This window comes from Puma concolor, chromosome D4, assembly GCF_028749965.1.
Source record: "Puma concolor isolate L17-30 chromosome D4, mPumCon1.1.hap2, whole genome shotgun sequence".
NCBI classification, from domain to species: Eukaryota; Metazoa; Chordata; class Mammalia; order Carnivora; family Felidae; genus Puma; species Puma concolor.
In genome coordinates, this window is record NC_141679.1 from 35,951,050 (window position 1) to 35,969,139 (window position 18,090).

The window sequence follows — 18,090 nt, forward strand, 5'->3', positions numbered from 1 at the left end:
CCTAACTATTTATTTGGCTATTTGATTCCCTATAACAGACCCTCTGAGTTATTTTATTCCTTATGCTTTCCAGAAAAGGAATACTCAGATAAGATCATTGGCTGTGACTCTAAGCCACCCCAAAATCTTGAGCCAGCCAGTCCTATCTAAATCATCCACATGCACACACACACATTTGTGTATATAAATGTATAAACACACTCACTGACTTGCAGTATACCATGTATCTATACAAAATCATGCTTAAAATGAGGTTTTTTAGAATCTTTGAGTACCCAGCACAACTTCTAGGAGTATACAGAAATAGGAAAAAGCAAAGGATTTCTAGAGAGACTATTATGTATTACCAAAATTGATAGAATTTATTAGCTTTTATTTGCAGCCTCAGACTTATTCATGGATGCTCATTCAACTACTGCTTGTGGGTCATGCTGTAAATTAACAAAATATATATAAGTAATACCACCACAATTAGAGACTTTAAAAAACTACTAGTGTGCATTCTGTATATAATTTTAATTTTACAACTACAGGCTTTAATAGTACTCCTATTAGTAGATTGGTTAAAAATAAAACCCAATCCTGATGTTACAAATTCTGTTTGAAAAGAAGTCTTTATTTACCCAGGCAATGATGTTAGCATGACTTTAGTCCTCCTTGTTCTGCATTACAATCAAGTCAAACAGGTTTAAAAAGAGCTATTCCAATGAGTGTGACTTACCAATGTATAGCCTTTCCCTACAGGACGATTAATGGCTGGAGGATGAAAAGTATCAAACCCCTCAGGATTTCCCTAAAAGGAAAAAAAAGGGGGGGGGGAGGAACACATTGTGAATTCACATTTTTTGGTAGCTATTAGATGCTATATCTAAGTCAGCTGATGAGATGAAAAAGGAGAGCAATAATAGACAATTTATAGATTAATAAAATTGACTAATTAATGCTAAATAATAATGCCATCAAAAGGGTTGCTTTAATATAAAGTATTATAACCATCACATTTAAAGAATGAATACGATTCTTAAATATTTCTCTGATATAAAATTTCATGCTAAAAGATATTAATTTGATTAACCACAAACCCATTTTCTTTTCTTAAAAAACAACTTACCTTATTAAAACATAATATGATCTTCATATATATATATATACACATATATATATATACACACACACATATATATATATATGATCTTTAAATCTTTTTTCTCTTTCATGTTGCATAAAAAAATGAACCACTCACAACTTTTTTTCTATTATATTACTTATTATTCAGATATGTTTTCTCATAGATTCAGAAAGCACCGCCTATCAAATTATGCTTATTATCTATAAAACTGTTATCCCACATCCAAGAGACTGTTGTACTCTAGAAAAGTTCACAATTTTCAAATTAACAGCACAGTACTAAACATAAAATATTTGAGGTCATAACTAATGTACATCAAAAACTTTTAATGTATCAGGATAGAAAATACACAAGTGAATAGCTGAATATTCACCAGATAATCACGGCTCAAAGAAAAATCACATATAATTAAATAGTTAAGTTAAAATTACACATTTAACAACATAGAATTGAATTGGGTAACAAAGATCAGTGATTCCATGAACTATTTAGTGATTATCTGGTCATTTGCTCCTGACATCTGAGGAGAAATCTGCAAAATTTCTGCCATTTACTGTCCACAGAAAAGTGAGCTTTAAGGGCACCTTGGGGGAGAGGCAGAGAGAGAGAGGGAGAGAGAGAGAGAGAAACCCAAGCAAGCTCTGCACTGTCATTGTGGAACCTGACCCTGGGCTTGATCTCACAAACAGTGAGATCATTACCTAAGCCGATATCAAGAGTCAGATGCTTAACCAACTGAGCCACCCGGGTGCCTCGATCATTCATGCCTTCTAAACCAAAATCTAAACACCTAATCTATGGAGCCATAATTTATTTTGCATTCATAGGCTTGTTCCAATAGTAATATCTACTTCATCACACATTTTTACATATATGCCTTCTTTCCTCAACTATGTTTTAGATCACTGGAACTGAAGTCATGCTCTATACTTCTGTATGTATTCAGAAAGTCAGAATATAGTAGAATTCTAGCTACTTAGATGGGAAAATACATACATGTTTTCATTACTTAGTTAATTGGTGAGTCTTGCTACTACACACTATATATGCAATGATTAGTGTGAAAAACTCCATTGAGTGACTGCTAGTCTGTCTAATTTAACAAATAGTTCTTGTTCAGGACTGATAGAAAATTGTATCAGAACTAATTTTTTCTACATGCTTTCAATGGGTACTGCTAAAAGCTTATAAGATATTGCTATAACCTTTTGCTAAACTTCTGAACAATGTAGGGTCTACAGAACCTAAGCAAAATAACATTGAGTAGTTACCATGTGCCAGAAGTCTTGTATGCACATTACACTGACCATTTCTTTTCATGATCAAATGCAAAGTAAGAAGGAAGAAACTACTGTTGATTCCCTTTATTTTGGAACGTGAAGCAGAGAAATTTTGAGTTACTTCCCCAAAGCCTGCCAGTCTGTAAGCGGTCAAGATGGGATTTAAATGCAGGCAGTCGGATTCAGAGCCTTCCATTCTAACTTCAATAATATGCTACCTGCGTCTACAATTCACACATGCTAGATAAAGGGGAAGAGAATGCCAGGAGGAAAGAATGAGAAAGATAGTTTATATATTGTCAAAATGTGAAACTGACATTTTTCAAAAATCAGTAGCAATTCCTAAAGGATTGTACTGTTCATACCCCTTCCCCAATATACCCCAGGCAGTCTTAGAGTCAATTAGTTCATGAAAATGTGCCAAAAAGTTATAAAACTTTTGTCTAGATGTAGGAATATATTTAGGAGTTTAGGAAAAAGAAATTAAATTTCTTAAATAGTTACATGGGCACTAAACATTTCTAACACTTTTTTTGTAAGATATTAGAATTCAAATTGTGCCATTTAATTTTAACATTTAAAATAGTTTTTAATTTGATTTGTACCTTTACCTCTCTGTTCTTGAACATTTTAACCATTTTTATATTTCCATTAACAGATACAGAATGTGTGAGACCTGCATATAATTTTGAGCTTTTAGTGCTACAAACTTCACATTTCCCTAAAGAAGCCCTTTCCACTAAAGTATGCACATTTCATAGAATAAAGCAATATTTAATAATAGTGGTATTCAAAATTATGCAAGAGGATACTGTAACCCTTTCTTTCTAAAAGCTAATTCACAAGTTATTATAAGTCTTATAAAAACATTTTCTTGAGATTTATAGTATGCACTTAACTTTGAAGTAGATATCTTTGACAGAATCCTCCCCGTTTAAAGGTTAGGAAAAATGTGTCACAGGCATGTTGAATCACTGCCCAATGTTACTCAAGTTATTCTTAGAAGAGCTTGGGTTTTTCCTTTGCTCTTTGATATTGGGTTTCCTATTGTTTCTTTTTGTTGTATTTCTTTTGTGTTGTATTGTTATCATTTTCTGACACTTCATTGTTTGCTTTTAATTTTCACAGAAAAAGTGAATAATAGACTCAAAAACACACACACCAGATCAAATATGTTGTTTAAAACACATGCTGTTTGTGTTTAGACCCATTATTTACATGGCTTTTTACATAATTTACAAAAGATCTGACATTATAAATTTGAAGCTAATTTACCATTCCTTGTATGCACTAATCATTTTTAAAAATTCCCTGACCATGGATGTTGCAAATTAAATCCTATCCCATAGTCACTGATTTTAAATATTAGAACACTAAAGCAGCTTTTAAATTTTTTTTTTTCAAAGTTTATTTATTTTTGGGACAGAGAGAGACAGAGCATGAACGGGCGAGGGGCAGAGAGAGAGGGAGACACAGAATCGGAAACAGGCTCCAGGCTCTGAGCCATCAGCCCAGAGCCCGACGCGGGGCTCGAACTCACAGACCGTGAGATCGTGACCTGGTTGAAGTCGGACGCTTAACCGACTGCGCCACCCAGGCGCCCCTAAAGCAGCTTTTAAAATATGTTATAAACACCAGTAGTTAAGGAGACTCATAATATAGGAAAGGGGAAAATTTATAAAGTATACTTTCTGTTCTATAATAAATTATAGAAAAGAGGGAATTTCTGAGGGTAATAAAGGTAGACAGTAATAGGAAAAAAGTGAAAATTTTAAAGAGTATGTATACTTATTTTAAAAGTTGTTTAGTATCTGGTATAATTCTGTGAACAGATATTAAAGATACATTCCCTAATAAAATATATGTGTAATGAAAAGATGAATATAAGATAATACTTTCATAAAAGATTGTAAAATATAATCATGTAAGCAATTGGCCTCAATCCACAGGTAAAGCTAAAACCAACTCTGTATCTCACTGAAATTCTTTCTTACAATTGCTCCTTATTATTCAACCTCCACTCCTTCCTCTAAATCATTTCTTCAGCATAACTATAAAGTTCCTGCCTCTGACCCTTCCCCTAGTCTATATCAGTCTCGCCCCCTCTTCCTGCTTCCATTTCTGGGTTGGCCTCAGGTCAACATCTTCATACACCCAATAACTAAAACCCTACTAGTCTTCCTGCATTTTCACTATCTTGCTAATTGAAAACTCTAGACCAACCCAACAGTCCTTTTCCTCCATTCAATATCTTCTTTTTTGCAACCCTGACAATCTGAGTTCCTTATTAATAAAACTCGTAATTAATGGCTTCTTTATTTTTTTTTTTAATTTTTAATGTTTATTTATTTTTAAGAGAGAGAGATAGAGTGCAAGAGGGGGAGGTGCACAGAGGGAAAGAGAACCTGAAGCAAAGTTCCAGGCTCCTAGGTATCAGCGCAGAGCCCCATGCTGGGCTCCAACCCGCAAACCGCGAGATCAGGACCTGAGCCAAAGTCAGATGCTCAACCAACTGAGCCACTCAGGTGTCCCTGTGGCGTCTTTATTAATAATAGTAATCTATTTTGTCTACAAACTTGGGTTGGAAAAGGACTAGTGAGTATATAGCGGCAAGACAGTATGCTTCTGAAGATGAACTGTAGAGCATAGTCCAAGAATCAGAAAGCCTAGATCTTCATTTGTCTGTATTTAAAAGGTAGGAGGAGACATGTGCCCATGTAAATTGTGGGATGGAATATGCTTTACCAATTATTATTTCAGATTCTTGCTAGCATGTAGGTCTAACATAAGCTACAATGTCAGGCATTCACACCTGGTGGCTAGCAGCACACTCACTGCTACTCACTTTGTGTATCTTCCAAATAACAATCCAGAAATAGATACTTCAAAAACACGTACTAATATACTAATTCTTTTGATAAGAACCAGGGCAGGTTAGGGCTGACAGTGTGCACACATTAGTGACATTTCTGCTTTCTAAGGCAGATTCGCATACCTTTCCTTGACATGTGGGGCTCACAAATGGTAGCTTGTTGACAGCTACATGGTGACTACAGTGTTACCACCATGCTTAACTCACTGATGTTTCTGACTGATAGGCATGACTAACAGTTCTAAGGCTCATTTTCTTGGTGAACACCAACTTTGTCACAATTTCAGCATCACATCAGATGGCACCCATAAGGTGTGAGTCAACCATACTGAATATCAGCAGAAGATATTATATATGTTTAAGAAATTTGACCAGGATTCCATGAACTGCATAGAATTTTTTTTTAATAGGAAATCGATACATTCACTTTACACTTACTGGATGGTGTAATCAAGACAAGTTTCCCATGAGAACAGACTAGAATATTTGAAAGAGCAACAATCTGTGTTGTGTTGGGAAGCATGCCAATTATCTTACATACAGAAAGATATTTTGTTTTGTTAAACTGCAACTGTAGTATCTACAAAATAATTACACTGAAGATAACTTGAAAGCTCCAATATCTCAAAAGAAAAAGAAAGCAAAGAAATGAAATGCTTGCAAGCTTCATATTCTATAAAGTTACTACTTTTCTCCATTCTCCTCTTCTCAGTCATGCCCTCCCAAAAAAAGTGGTTAACCTTTACTAACTCCACTTACAAAGTTCTCTTCATAACTTAAACACTTCCTTAGAGATTCCTGGTGCTGACTCCGCTATATCTGGAGTTGCCAATGATCTCCATAATGACAGTTCCAATGCTGATTAACTTTTCAGTTATTTTGCCTGTGTTATTTAACATTTGGTTCTGCTGACTACTGTTACCATCTTAAAACTTCTCTCCTGACTTCTATGACATTGTTTTCCTCTAGCTTTCTTCCTATCACTCTGATTATTCCTCCTTAATTAATTACATATTATCTCATGTTTCCTTAGCACTTCATCTTTCATACTTTGAATTTCACGTTCTTTTTTTTCTTAATGTTTATTTATTTTTGAGAGAGAGACAGAGTGTGAGCAGGGGAGGGGCAGAGTGAGAAGGAGAGACAGAATCTGAAGTAGGCTCCAGGTTCTGAGCTGTCAGCACAGAGCCCCACCTGGGGCTTGAACTCACAAACTGCAAGATCATGACCTGAGCCAAAGTTAGACACTTAACCAACTGAGCCACCCAGGCACCCTTCATTCTTTTTTTTTTTTATGTTTATTTATTTAATTTGAGAGAGAGAGAGAGAGAGAGAGAGAGAGACATAGAGCACAAAGAGGAGGTGTAGAGAGAGAGAGAGAGGGGCGCCTGGGTGGCGCAGTCGGTTAAGCGTCCGACTTCAGCCAGGTCACGATCTCGCGGTCCATGAGTTCGAGCCCCACGTCGGGCTCTGGGCTGATGGCTCAGAGCTTGGAGCCTGTTTCCGATTCTGTGTCTCCCTCTCTCTCTGCCCCTCCCCCGTTCATGCTCTGTCTTTCTCTGTCCCAAAAATAAATAAACGTTGAAAAAAAAAATTAAAAAAAAAAAAGAGAGAGAGAGAGAGAGGGAGAGAGAACGTCTCAGAGTACTGTCAGTGCAGAGCCTAGTGCAGGACTCAGACTCACAAAACATGAGATCGTGACCTGAGCTGAAACCAACAGTTGAATGCTTAAATGTCTGAGCCACCCAGGTGCCCCACATTTTATACCGTTTCTTACCACACTTCATACAAAGCCATGTTTCCCAAAATAGCCTATTACTGATAAATCCCAAATGCATAGCCCCCAAACATATATACCAAACTTACTAATGGACATTTATACATGGATGTGCCAAAGACATTCACAATTCAGCTTGGGAAATTTTCAATCACCTTGCTTCCATTCATCTGTTCCTGCATTCTCTACTTCAGCGAACAATAAATTAGATAACATTTAATTCAGCATTTTCTCTATGTCTGACACTTTCAATATCTGATTTAAGTATTCTACAAACACATATTAAGATATTAATAATATCACCATTTTGAAAATGAAATTGATATACAAAGAAGTAAAGTTACTCACATCAATTCATGCAAGCGATAAATACTAGAGCTGGAATCAGAACAGACTGTCTACACTCTTAACCATTATACCTTGAAAGATATATGCCCAGTTGCAGAATTAGATGGAAACAATTTAAATATATCTTTTATTCACCACAGACAGCTATCATCACTCTGATGATATGGGTATCACTTTCGTCACTTTACTGATAATGGGTAAAAAATATTGCATACATTTCCTCCTCTCCCTTCATATGGCTCTGATTTTAGTTTAGATCTTCTGGATTATTTTAATAATTATGGCTCTTACTGATTCTCAAAACTTTGTTCTGCTGTTGTTTAAGATCAGTCTAGGTAACCAGAAAAAAAAAAAGTGTGTGACTATGAAAAAAGTTGACCTCGATATCACTGTGATTTTCAACAGGCTATATAAAAAGGACATATGTGTGGATTTGATGGGCACAAAATTCTTCCCATCTCTATAGTTTGATTTCCTAAGATAATACATACAATTTCTAATCATCAAAAATGTAATTGTAAAAAAATTGAAAATTTATAAAAATTAGGAATAAAAGTCACCCCTCTATTTGTACTTTGACAATTTGGAGCTCTCGTTTGCATTGAAATAAACTAAGTGCAGACTCTGATGTAGTTCTGATGTAAAGTGCAGGAATGTAAATCATCCATTTCCCCAAAGCCAATCATTTATTTTCATGATATGGCAAAATAAACTTCTGAGAAAGAAGGGTTCATGAGTTTTGGCTACCAATACGTAAAATTTACAAGTGGCTAGAATCTGTGCATGTTTATACAGAAATGAAACAGAAAAATTGGGAATTAGGGTGCCTGGGTGGCTCAGTTGGTTGAGCATTCAACTTCGGCTCAGGTCATGATCTCACAGGTTTGTGAGTTTGAGCCCCACAGCAGGCTCCCCGCTGTCAGTGCAGAGCCTGCTTCTGATCCTCTGTCTCCCACTCTGCTCCCCCACTGCTTACGCTCTCTTCCTCAGAAACAAATAAACATTAAAAAAAAAAGAAAAAGAAAAATTGGGAAGACTAGCACAAGTAAGCTAAATTACTCTCAGGAATTCAGGAACATTTTTCTCAATTTCCACCTAAAAGAACTATTCCTCACATTAAAAAAAAAAAATACATAAACTAAAACTCCTGGATTAAGATGTCATTTCTATCTATGTCCAAAAAAAGTTGCTAAGTTTCTACCACTCTCAGCTTTCTTATCTGGGGGAAAAGGAAGAGTGTGGGGTGGGGGACATTTTACTACATGAATTCTAAGATATTTTTCTGCTCAGCATTTCAATTTGGGGAGATTTCTCAAATCAGATAACATTGCTTTAGTATCATCATGTGAATTAATGCAGAGGGCAACATTTGAACAATTGACAAAGCACTATTATGTCTATTTGGAGAACAAAAAATATGAGACATCTGTTATTTAAAATGTGAACTTCACAATTGAATTATTTCAGTTTTGAAGGAAAAAATCCAGAAGCTTTAATGCTATTCTCCTAAATTACCTTTAGTTAAAGTGTACAAATTCAGAATTACAAAGTTATACACATTGCTTTCAGTAATGAATGACTTTGTTTCAAAGTAAAGATATATTTAGAATAGAAAAAGTAAAAGACAGTAGTAACCTCAGTGTTTGCCACAACTCTGTCCAGAAAAATAAGCTTAAACTAGAGAAAGAAGTGAGATGAACAAGCATTTTTGGGTCAAAGGATCAATAAAAATGAAGGTACTGATAGACAATTTCTGACCAGAGAGCTCAAAGTATTCCCATTTTGTTGCAAGTCTGATGCCATTGAATTAAGAGCACTCACACAGTTTTTATGCATGCTGAATGTAGCTTTGAACAAACAGCCATCCGGCACTTTCAACAATTGGTCAAAATACATTAGATGCATCTAATAGCGAGTCCTAAGAGCTGATGTGTTTCTGTCCAAACCACATACTGAGAATTCCAATCAAATAAGCAGCCAAATCACTACAACCTAATTGCCACCACTCTGAATGTGGGATGCAATCACTGCTGACCTGCCCTTGTTTTTCCCAAATAAAAATTGGTGATCCTCTCAATTTAGCAGAACTGTGCAGGCTATTAGGAGATCCAGCAGCAGAGTCCTAAGCAACTATAGACAACAAATTGGTTTCTGTAGGTGTCTTTATGGGGCTGATACAGGTAACTTCTTTCTGAGTCAGTGGCAAAGAGTAAGACAAAGACAAAAATTAAGACAAAGATGGCTTAAACATTTCAAAGAATGGTTCTTTCAAAAATGAGATAAAAAATGAAAAAATGAGAGAAAGAATTTAGCAAAACGGTATTAAATGCAAAATTAAATTGATCACTGATAAACCTTACTGCTAAAGGCATTTAAACAAACTGCAATGTATTCTTCCATCTCGGTTTCACACAAAGTGCCATATGTACTATTTTAAAATTAGATAATCTGCTTAAAAGCTATTACTGTAAAACTCTGCCTTCTTGCTAACCAAATTTACAGTAATGTGGGTGGTATTGTTTTTCTTTCACAATTGCTATTTGTTGTTTTGGAGAGTGATAAATTGAAAAATGTTTCCATTTCCTTAAATAAATGCATTTTGATGTTTTGAAAAATAAGAATGTAAAATATATAACATTTCCATTAAATGCACATGCTTTCTTAAATATATATATGTATATATATATATATATATATATATATACACAAATCAAAAAATGCATTATGCCACTAGTGAAAGAAAGTACTTTTTAAAGTTACTGTTGTGAATAATATTTTATTTCTTCATATCCACACACACACCAAAAATTGTCATTTGAGAAATATATAGTTATATCTTGAGATGGTTTGAAATTATGTGAAAGACTGAGACTATCATTGAAGAGTTTTCGATTTTGACTTTGTACTAGATTTTTTTAAAAATGTGAAATTCAGGGGCGCCTGGGTGGCGCAGTCGGTTAAGCGTCCGACTTCAGCCAGGTCACGATCTCGCGGTCCATGAGTTCGAGCCCCGCGTCGGGCTCTGGGCTGATGGCTCAGAGCCTGGAGCCTGTTTCCGATTCTGTGTCTCCCTCTCTCTCTGCCCCTCCCCCGTTCATGCTCTGTCTCTCTCTGTCCCAAAAATAAATAAACGTTGAAAAAAAAAATTAAAAAAAAAATGTGAAATTCAGTGGAATTGAATTTTAGGAAAGTCAGTTTTCTTTTCTTTTTTTTTTAAGTGTTTATTTGAATTCCAGTTAGTTAACATACAGTGTTGTATTCATTGCAGGTGTGTGATATAGTGATTTGCCACTTCCATTTAACACGCAGTGCTCATCACAGGTGAACTCCTTAATCCCCATAACCTATTTCACCCATCCCCTGCCCACCTCCCCTATGGTAACCATCAGCCTGTTCTCTATAGTTAAGAGTCTGTTTCTTAGTTTGTCTCTCTCTTTTCCCTTGTTTGTTTTGTTTCTCAAAATCCACACATGAGTGAGATAGTGAGATCATACGGTATTTGTCTTTCTCTGACTTATTTTGCTTATTAACATTATATTCTCTAGCTCCATCCATGTTGTTGCAAATGGCAATATTTCATTCCTTTTTGTGGCTGAATATTATTCCATTCATATATATACAACACAAGTTCTTTATCCATTATTCAACCAATGGACACTTAGGCTGATTCCATATCTTGGCTATTGTAAATAATACTCTTATAAACATAAGGGTACATACACAGATCCCTTTGAATTAGTGTTTTTGTATCCTTTGGGTAAATACAGTGTAAATAGTGTGCTTGCTGGATCATAAAGTTCTATTTTTAACTTTTTGAGGAACCTCCATACTGTTTTCCACAGTGGCTGCTCCAGTTTGCATTCCCACCAACAGTGTAAGAGGGTTGCCCCTTCTCCACATTCTCACCAACACCTGTTGTTTCCTGTATTGTTGATTTTAGCCATTCTGACAGGTGTGAAGTGATAACTCACTATAGTTTTTATTTGCAGTTCTCTGATGGTTAGCAATGATGAATATCTTTTCATGGGTCTAGTGGCCATCTGGATGTCTTCTTTGGAGAAATGTCTATTTGTACCTTCTATCCAGACTTAACCGATTTTTTTTCATTATTATTACTTTAATTTACATTCAAGTTAGTATACGGTGCAATAATGATTTCAGGAGTAGATTCCAGTGATTCATCCCCGATGTGTAACACCCAGTGCTCATCCTGACAAGTGTCTTTTTTGACGGGCAGGTGTTGAGCTGTATTACTACTTTATATTTTTTGGATACTAAGCCTTAATTGGGTATGTCACTGACAAATACCTTCTTCCATTCAGTAAGTTCCATTTGAGTTCTGTTGATTGTTTGCTGTGCAGAAGCTTTTTATTTTGATATAGTCACTGTAATCTATTTTTGCTTTTGTTTTCCTTGCCCAGGAGGCATATCTAGAAGTTGCTACAGCTCACGTCAAGGAAGTTACTGCCTGTGTTCTCTTCTAGTATTTTTATGGTTTCAAGTCTCCCATTTAGGATGTTAAGCCATTTTGAATTTATTTTTGTATATGGTGTAGGAAAGTGGTCCAGTTTCATTCTTTTGCATGCTGCTGTCCAGTTTTCCCAATATCATTTGTTGAAGACACTGTCCTTTTCCAATTGGATATTCTTTCCTGCTTGGTTGAAGATTAAGGTCATATAGTTGTGGGTTTACTTCTGGGTTTTCCATTGTGTTCTATTGATCTATGTGTCTATTTTTGTGCCAGTACCATACTGTTTTGATTACTGCAGCTTTGTAATATATCTTGAAATCCTGAATTGTGATGTTTCCAGCTTTTCTTTTTATTTAAAGAAAAAATTAAACATTTATTCATTTTCGAGAGACAGAGATAAAACACAAGGGGGGAGGAGCAGAGAGAGAGGGAGACAAAGAATCTGAAGCAGGCATCAGACTCTGAGCTGTCACCACAGAGCCCGATGTGGGGCTTGAACCCACAAACCATGAGATTATGACTTGAGCTGAAGACGGACACTTAACCGACTGAGCCACCCAGGTGCCCTGCTTGACTTTCTTTTCTAAAGATTGCTTTGGCTATCCAGGGTCTTTTGTGGTTCCACACAAATTTTAGAATTGTTTGTTATAGTTCTGTGAAAAATGCTATTGATATTTTGATGCAGATTGCATTAAACATATACATTGCTTTGGGTAGTATAAACACTTTAACCATATTTGTTCTTCCAATCCATGAACATGGAATGTTTTTCCATTTCTTTGTGTCATCTTCAATTTTTTTTCATCATATTTTTCAGAGTACAGGTCTTTCACCTCTTTAGTTAGGTTTATTCCCAAGTATTTTACTATTTTGGGTTCAGTTGCAAATGGGATTTTTTTTCTTAATTTCTCCTTCTGCGGCTTAATTATTGGTGTAGAAACAAAACAGATTTGTGTACATTGATTTTGTGTCTTGTGAACTTAGTTTGTTCGTCAGTTTTAGCAGTTTTTCATGGTGTCTTTCTGGGTTTTCTATATATAGAACTGTGTCGTCTGCAAAATAGTGAAAGTTTTACTTCTTCCTTACAGATTTGGATCCCTTTTATTTCTTTTTGTTGGACTGTGGTAGGTACCATGTTGATAAAAGTGATGAGAGTAGACATCCTTCTCTTGTTCCTGAGTTTAGTGTTTTTCTCCACTGAAGATAATGTTAGCTGTGGGTATTTAATATATGGCCTTTATTATGTTGAGGTATGTTCCCTCTAAACCTACTATGTTGATTTTTTTTTTTTTTTTGTCATGAATGGATGTTGTACTTTGTCAAATGATTTTTCTGCATCTATTGAAATGATCATATGAAGGGCGCCTGAGTGGCTCAGTCAGTTAAGTATCCAACTCTTGATTTTGGCTTAGGTGATGCTCTCATGGCTTGTGAGACGGAGCCCCACATCAGCTCTGCACTCACAGCCTACTTAAGCTTCTCTCTCTCCCTCTCTCTGCCCCATCTCACTCTCTCTCTCTCTCTTTCTCTCTCTCTCAAAATAAACAGATAAACATTTTTAAAAAAGAAATGATCACGGGGTGCCTGGGTGGCTCAGTCAGTTAAGCATCTGACTTCGGCTCAGGTCATGATCTCACAGTTCGTGAGTTCGAGCCCCACACTGGGCCTTGTATTGACAGTTCAGAGCCTGGAGCCTGCTTTGGATTCTATGTCTCCCTCTCTCCCTGTCCCTCCCCCATTCACACTCTGTCTCTCAAAAATAATAAACATTAAAAAAAAATTAAAAAAAAAAGAAATGATCACATGAGTCTTATCCTTTATCTTACTGATGTGAAGTATCAAGTTGATTGATGTGCAGATATAGAACCACCCTTGAAACCCAGGAATAAACCCCACTTGATCATGGTGAAAGCTTTTTTAAAAAATGTATCATTGAATTCAGTTTATTAGTATTGTGGACTTTTGCGTCTTTGTTCATCACGGGTATTGGCTTCTGGTTCTCTTTTTTAGTAGTGTCTTTATCCAGTTTGGGTTTCAGTAAAATGTTAGCCTCATAAAATGGATTTCAAAGTTCTTCTTCCTTTCTTATTTTTTAGAATAGTTTGAGAAGAATAGGTATTATTAACTCTTCTTTAAATGTTTGGTAGAATTTGCCAGTGAAGCCATCTGGACCTGGAGTTTTGTTTATTGGGAGCTTTTTGGATTCAATTTCTTTGCTAGTTATCAGCCTGTTCAGATGTTCTATTTCTTCCTATTTGAGTTTTTGTACTATATATGTTTTTAGGAATTTATACATTTCTTCAAGGTCATCCAATTTCTGGGCATGGAGATTTTCATATTACTGTCTTAAAATTGCTTGTATTTCTTTGGTGTTGGTTGTTATTTTTCTTCTCTCATTTGTTATTTTATTTATTTGAGTCCCCTCCCCCCTCTTTTCCTTTCTTGATAACTCTAGCTAGAGGTTTATCAACTTTATTGATTTTTTCAAAGAACCAGGTCCTGGTTTCATTGATGTGTCCTATTGTTTTTTGTAGTTTCTATATCACTTTTTTCTACTCTAATCTTTATTATTTTATTCCTTCTGCTGGTTTTAGGCTTTGTTTATTCTAGGTGTAAGGTTAGGTTGATCGCTTGCAATTTTTCTTGCTTCCTGAGATAGCCTGTATTGTATATAGTTCCATCTTAGAACCACTTTGCTACATACAAAAAGTTTTGGACCATTGTATTTTCCTTTTCATTTGTTTCCATGTGCTTTTTAATTTCTAGTTTTATTTCCTGGCTGACCCATTCATTATTTAGTAGTATGTTATTTAACCTCCATATATTTGTGGTCTTTCCAGATTGTTTTCTTGTGGTTCACTTCCAGTTTCATAATATTGTGGTCAAAAAAGATGCATAATATGGCTTCAATCTTCTTGAATTTGATACTTGCTTTATTGGCTAATATGTGATTTCTTCTGGAGAATATTCCATGTGCACTTGAAAAGTGTGTGCATTCCACTGTTTTAGAATGGAATGTTCTGAATGTATCTGTTAAATCCATCTGTTACACTATGCCAATAAAAGTCTTGTTTCCTTGTTGTTCTGTTTAGATGATCTGTCCATTAATGCAAGTGGGGTGTTAAAGTCCCCTACTATTATTATATTATCAATTAGTACCTTTAAGTTTGTTATTAACTGTTGTATGTATTTGGGTACTCCTATCTTGGGTTCATGAGTATTTAAATTTGTCATATCTTCTTGGATTGTTACCTTTATTATTATATAATGTCCTCCTTTGTCTTTTGATATGGTCTTTGTTTTAAAGTCTATTTTGTCCAATATAAGTATTGCTGCTCTGGCTTTTTGACATCCATTAGTATGACAGATGTCCCTCCATCCCCTAACTTTCAATCTACAGGTGTCTTTAGGTCTGCAGTGAGTTTCTTGTAGGCAGCATATAGATGGGACTTATTTTTGTATCCATTCTGTCACCTTATGTTTTTTGTTCAGAGTGCTTAGTCTATTTACATTCAAAGTAATTATTGGTAGATATGTATTTATTGCCATTTTATTATTTGTTTTGTAATTGTTTCTAAAGTTTTTCTCTGATTCTTTCTTTCTTTCATGTTTTGCTGATTCCCTTTAGTGATATATTTGGATTTCTTTTTCTTTATTCTTTGCATATTTGCATTTTTTAAAAAAAATTTAATGTTTATTTGTTCTTGAGAGAGAGAGAGAGAGAGAGAGAGAGAGAGAAAGAGAAAAAGAATGAGTGGAGGAGGGGCAGAGGGAGAGGGAGACACAGAATCCAAAGGAAGCTCCAGGCTCTGAGCTGTCAGCACAGAGCCAGACACAGGGCTCAAACTCACAAACTGTGAGATCATGACCTGAGCTGAAGTTGGACGCTTAAATGACTGAGCCACCCTGGTGCCCCTATTTGTGATTTTTGATACACTGTTACCTTTAAGTTAATATATAACCTCTTCTGGAAATAGCAGTGTATATTAAATTGATGGTCATTCAGGTTTGAACCCATTCTTTTCTCCTCTCGTCTCCATGTTTTAGGGTATATGTTGTTATATTTTATATCCTTTTTTGTTAGTTCCTTGAGTTATTTTTACAGAAATATTCATTTTTACTCCTTTTGTATTTCCTACCTTTATACTATCATTTTGGTCTCTCCTTCACACTCAAAGAGTCCCCTTTAATATTTCTTGCAGGGCTGGGTAGTGGTCATGAACTCCTTTAGTTTTTGTTTGTCTGGTAAGCTATGTATCTCTCCTTATTTTTTTTTTTTTTATTTTTTTAAATTTTTTTTTAACGTTTATTTATTTTTGGGACAGAGAGAGACAGAGCATGAACGGGGGAGGGGCAGAGAGAGAGGGATACACAGAATCGGAAACAGGCTCCAGGCTCTGAGCCATCAGCCCAGAGCCTGACGCGGGGCTCGAACTCACAGTCCGCGAGATCGTGACCTGGCTGAAGTCAGACGCTTAACCGACTGCGCCACCCAGGCGCCCCTCTCTCCTTATTTTTGAATGATAACCTTGATGGGTAGAGTATTCCTGGCTTCAGATTTTTCCCATTCAGCACTTTGAATATATCATGAGTTTCTGTTGAAAAATCCTTATGAGCTTTCTCTAATAAGTTACTGACTTCATGTGTCTTGCTGCTTTTAAGGTTTTCTCTTTATCACTATATTTTGCAAATTTAATTACAACATGTCTTGGTGTAGGTTTGCTCTTGTTGATTTTGGTGGGAGTTCTCTCTGCTTCCTGCATCTGGATATGTTTCCTCTCCAAGATTAGGGAAGTTTTCAGCTATTCTTTCTTCAGATAAATATTCTGCCCCCTTTTCTCTTCTTCTGGGACTCCTATAACACAAAGGTTATTATGTTTGATTCTTATGTTATTATGTTTGCATTCTCTAAGTCTATTCTCATTTGACACAATTCTTTTTTCACTCTTTTGTTCAGCTTGATTACTTTCCATTATTCTTCTAGGCCACTAATTCATTCCTCTGCTTCTTTCAGCCTGTTGTTCATTCCATCAAACACATTTTAAGTTCTTTTATTGAGCACTTTATCTCTGCTATGTTATTCCTTATTTCTGTGTTAAGAGTTTCACTCATGCCTTCCACTCTTTTCTCAAATCCACTGAGTATCCTTTTAAGCATTGCTTTAAATTCTCTATCAGATATGTTACCTGTTTGGTTAGACTATTTGGTTAGATCTCTGTTTGTGGACTTGTCCTATTTGGTTAGATCTCTGGTTGTGGACTTGTCCTGTTCTTTCATGTGGGATAAATTTCTCTGTCTCTTCATTTTGTCTGCCTCTCTGTGTCTGTTTTTCTGTGTTAAGAAAGTCAGGAATGTCTTCTGCTCTTGAAAGCAGTGATTTTATGAAGAAGAGATCCTGCAGTGTCCTTCAGTGTGGTGTTCCCTGTTTACCAGAAGCTGGCACATCAGGAGAGTCTCTTATGTGTGTGGATTATGCCCTGCTGTTGTGTCTGAGTCAATTTTCCTTTCAGCACAGTTGTCTGCACTGACTCTCTGACTGTTGTGGGCTGTGCTTACTCTCTGTGAGCCCTGAGTGGGATCCTGGCAGGCCAGGTCTGAGGGGGTATGCCCACCAGGGAATTTGGGAATGGGGTGATGGTGTTAGTAAAATGTGCACTGAGCCACTAGTCCTATGTTGGATTCCCTGAAGTGCTTCATTGCCTGGGGACTGGGGGCCAGGGCAGCTGAGGGTTTGGCATGGCTGTGTCCAGCATGTGATGGTGACTGGCAGCTGGGCACCCAGCAGCTGGGCGCCACACGAGGTAGTGGTTGGGTGCAACACAATGGCTTGGCATGATATGTGCACTAACAAAATTTGCCCTGAGCCCAGGGGTGCCAAGGCTAGTTGGCTTGGAGTGGGGAGTCCTCAGGAGAACTTGTGGGCATCATGCACTGCTAACTGGTTAGGTAGTGTCTGTGCAGTGCCCCCTCAGGTGGCTCTCTATGTTTATGCTGGGAGGTGAGGGGAGAAAAATGGTGCCTGCCAGCTCCTGGTCTTCAAAGTCCCCAACATGCTTCGAAATCAGAATGAACAGATCTGTCTTTTGTTTGCCCCCATTGTTGTATAAGCTCGTGTTCTCACCTTGCCTCTCCACACAGGCTGATGTCTCCTTAAGGGCAGAGACGTAGCTATTACTTGCCCTCCAGCTCTCCCAGTGCTGAGTCAGAAGACTT

General features: G+C 36.5%; 1 protein-coding gene across 1 annotated transcript in view; it reads right to left on the minus strand.

The window, feature by feature from the left end:
* The window catches only part of PTPRD (protein tyrosine phosphatase receptor type D), a 2,237,777-nt gene that overhangs the window by 1,636,233 nt on the left and 583,454 nt on the right, over positions 1-18,090 (minus strand). The window contains exon 3 of the mRNA XM_086685253.1: positions 722-793. The gene's annotated coding sequence lies outside the window, so the exon portion shown is untranslated. The remainder of the gene's footprint in view (positions 1-721; positions 794-18,090) is intronic.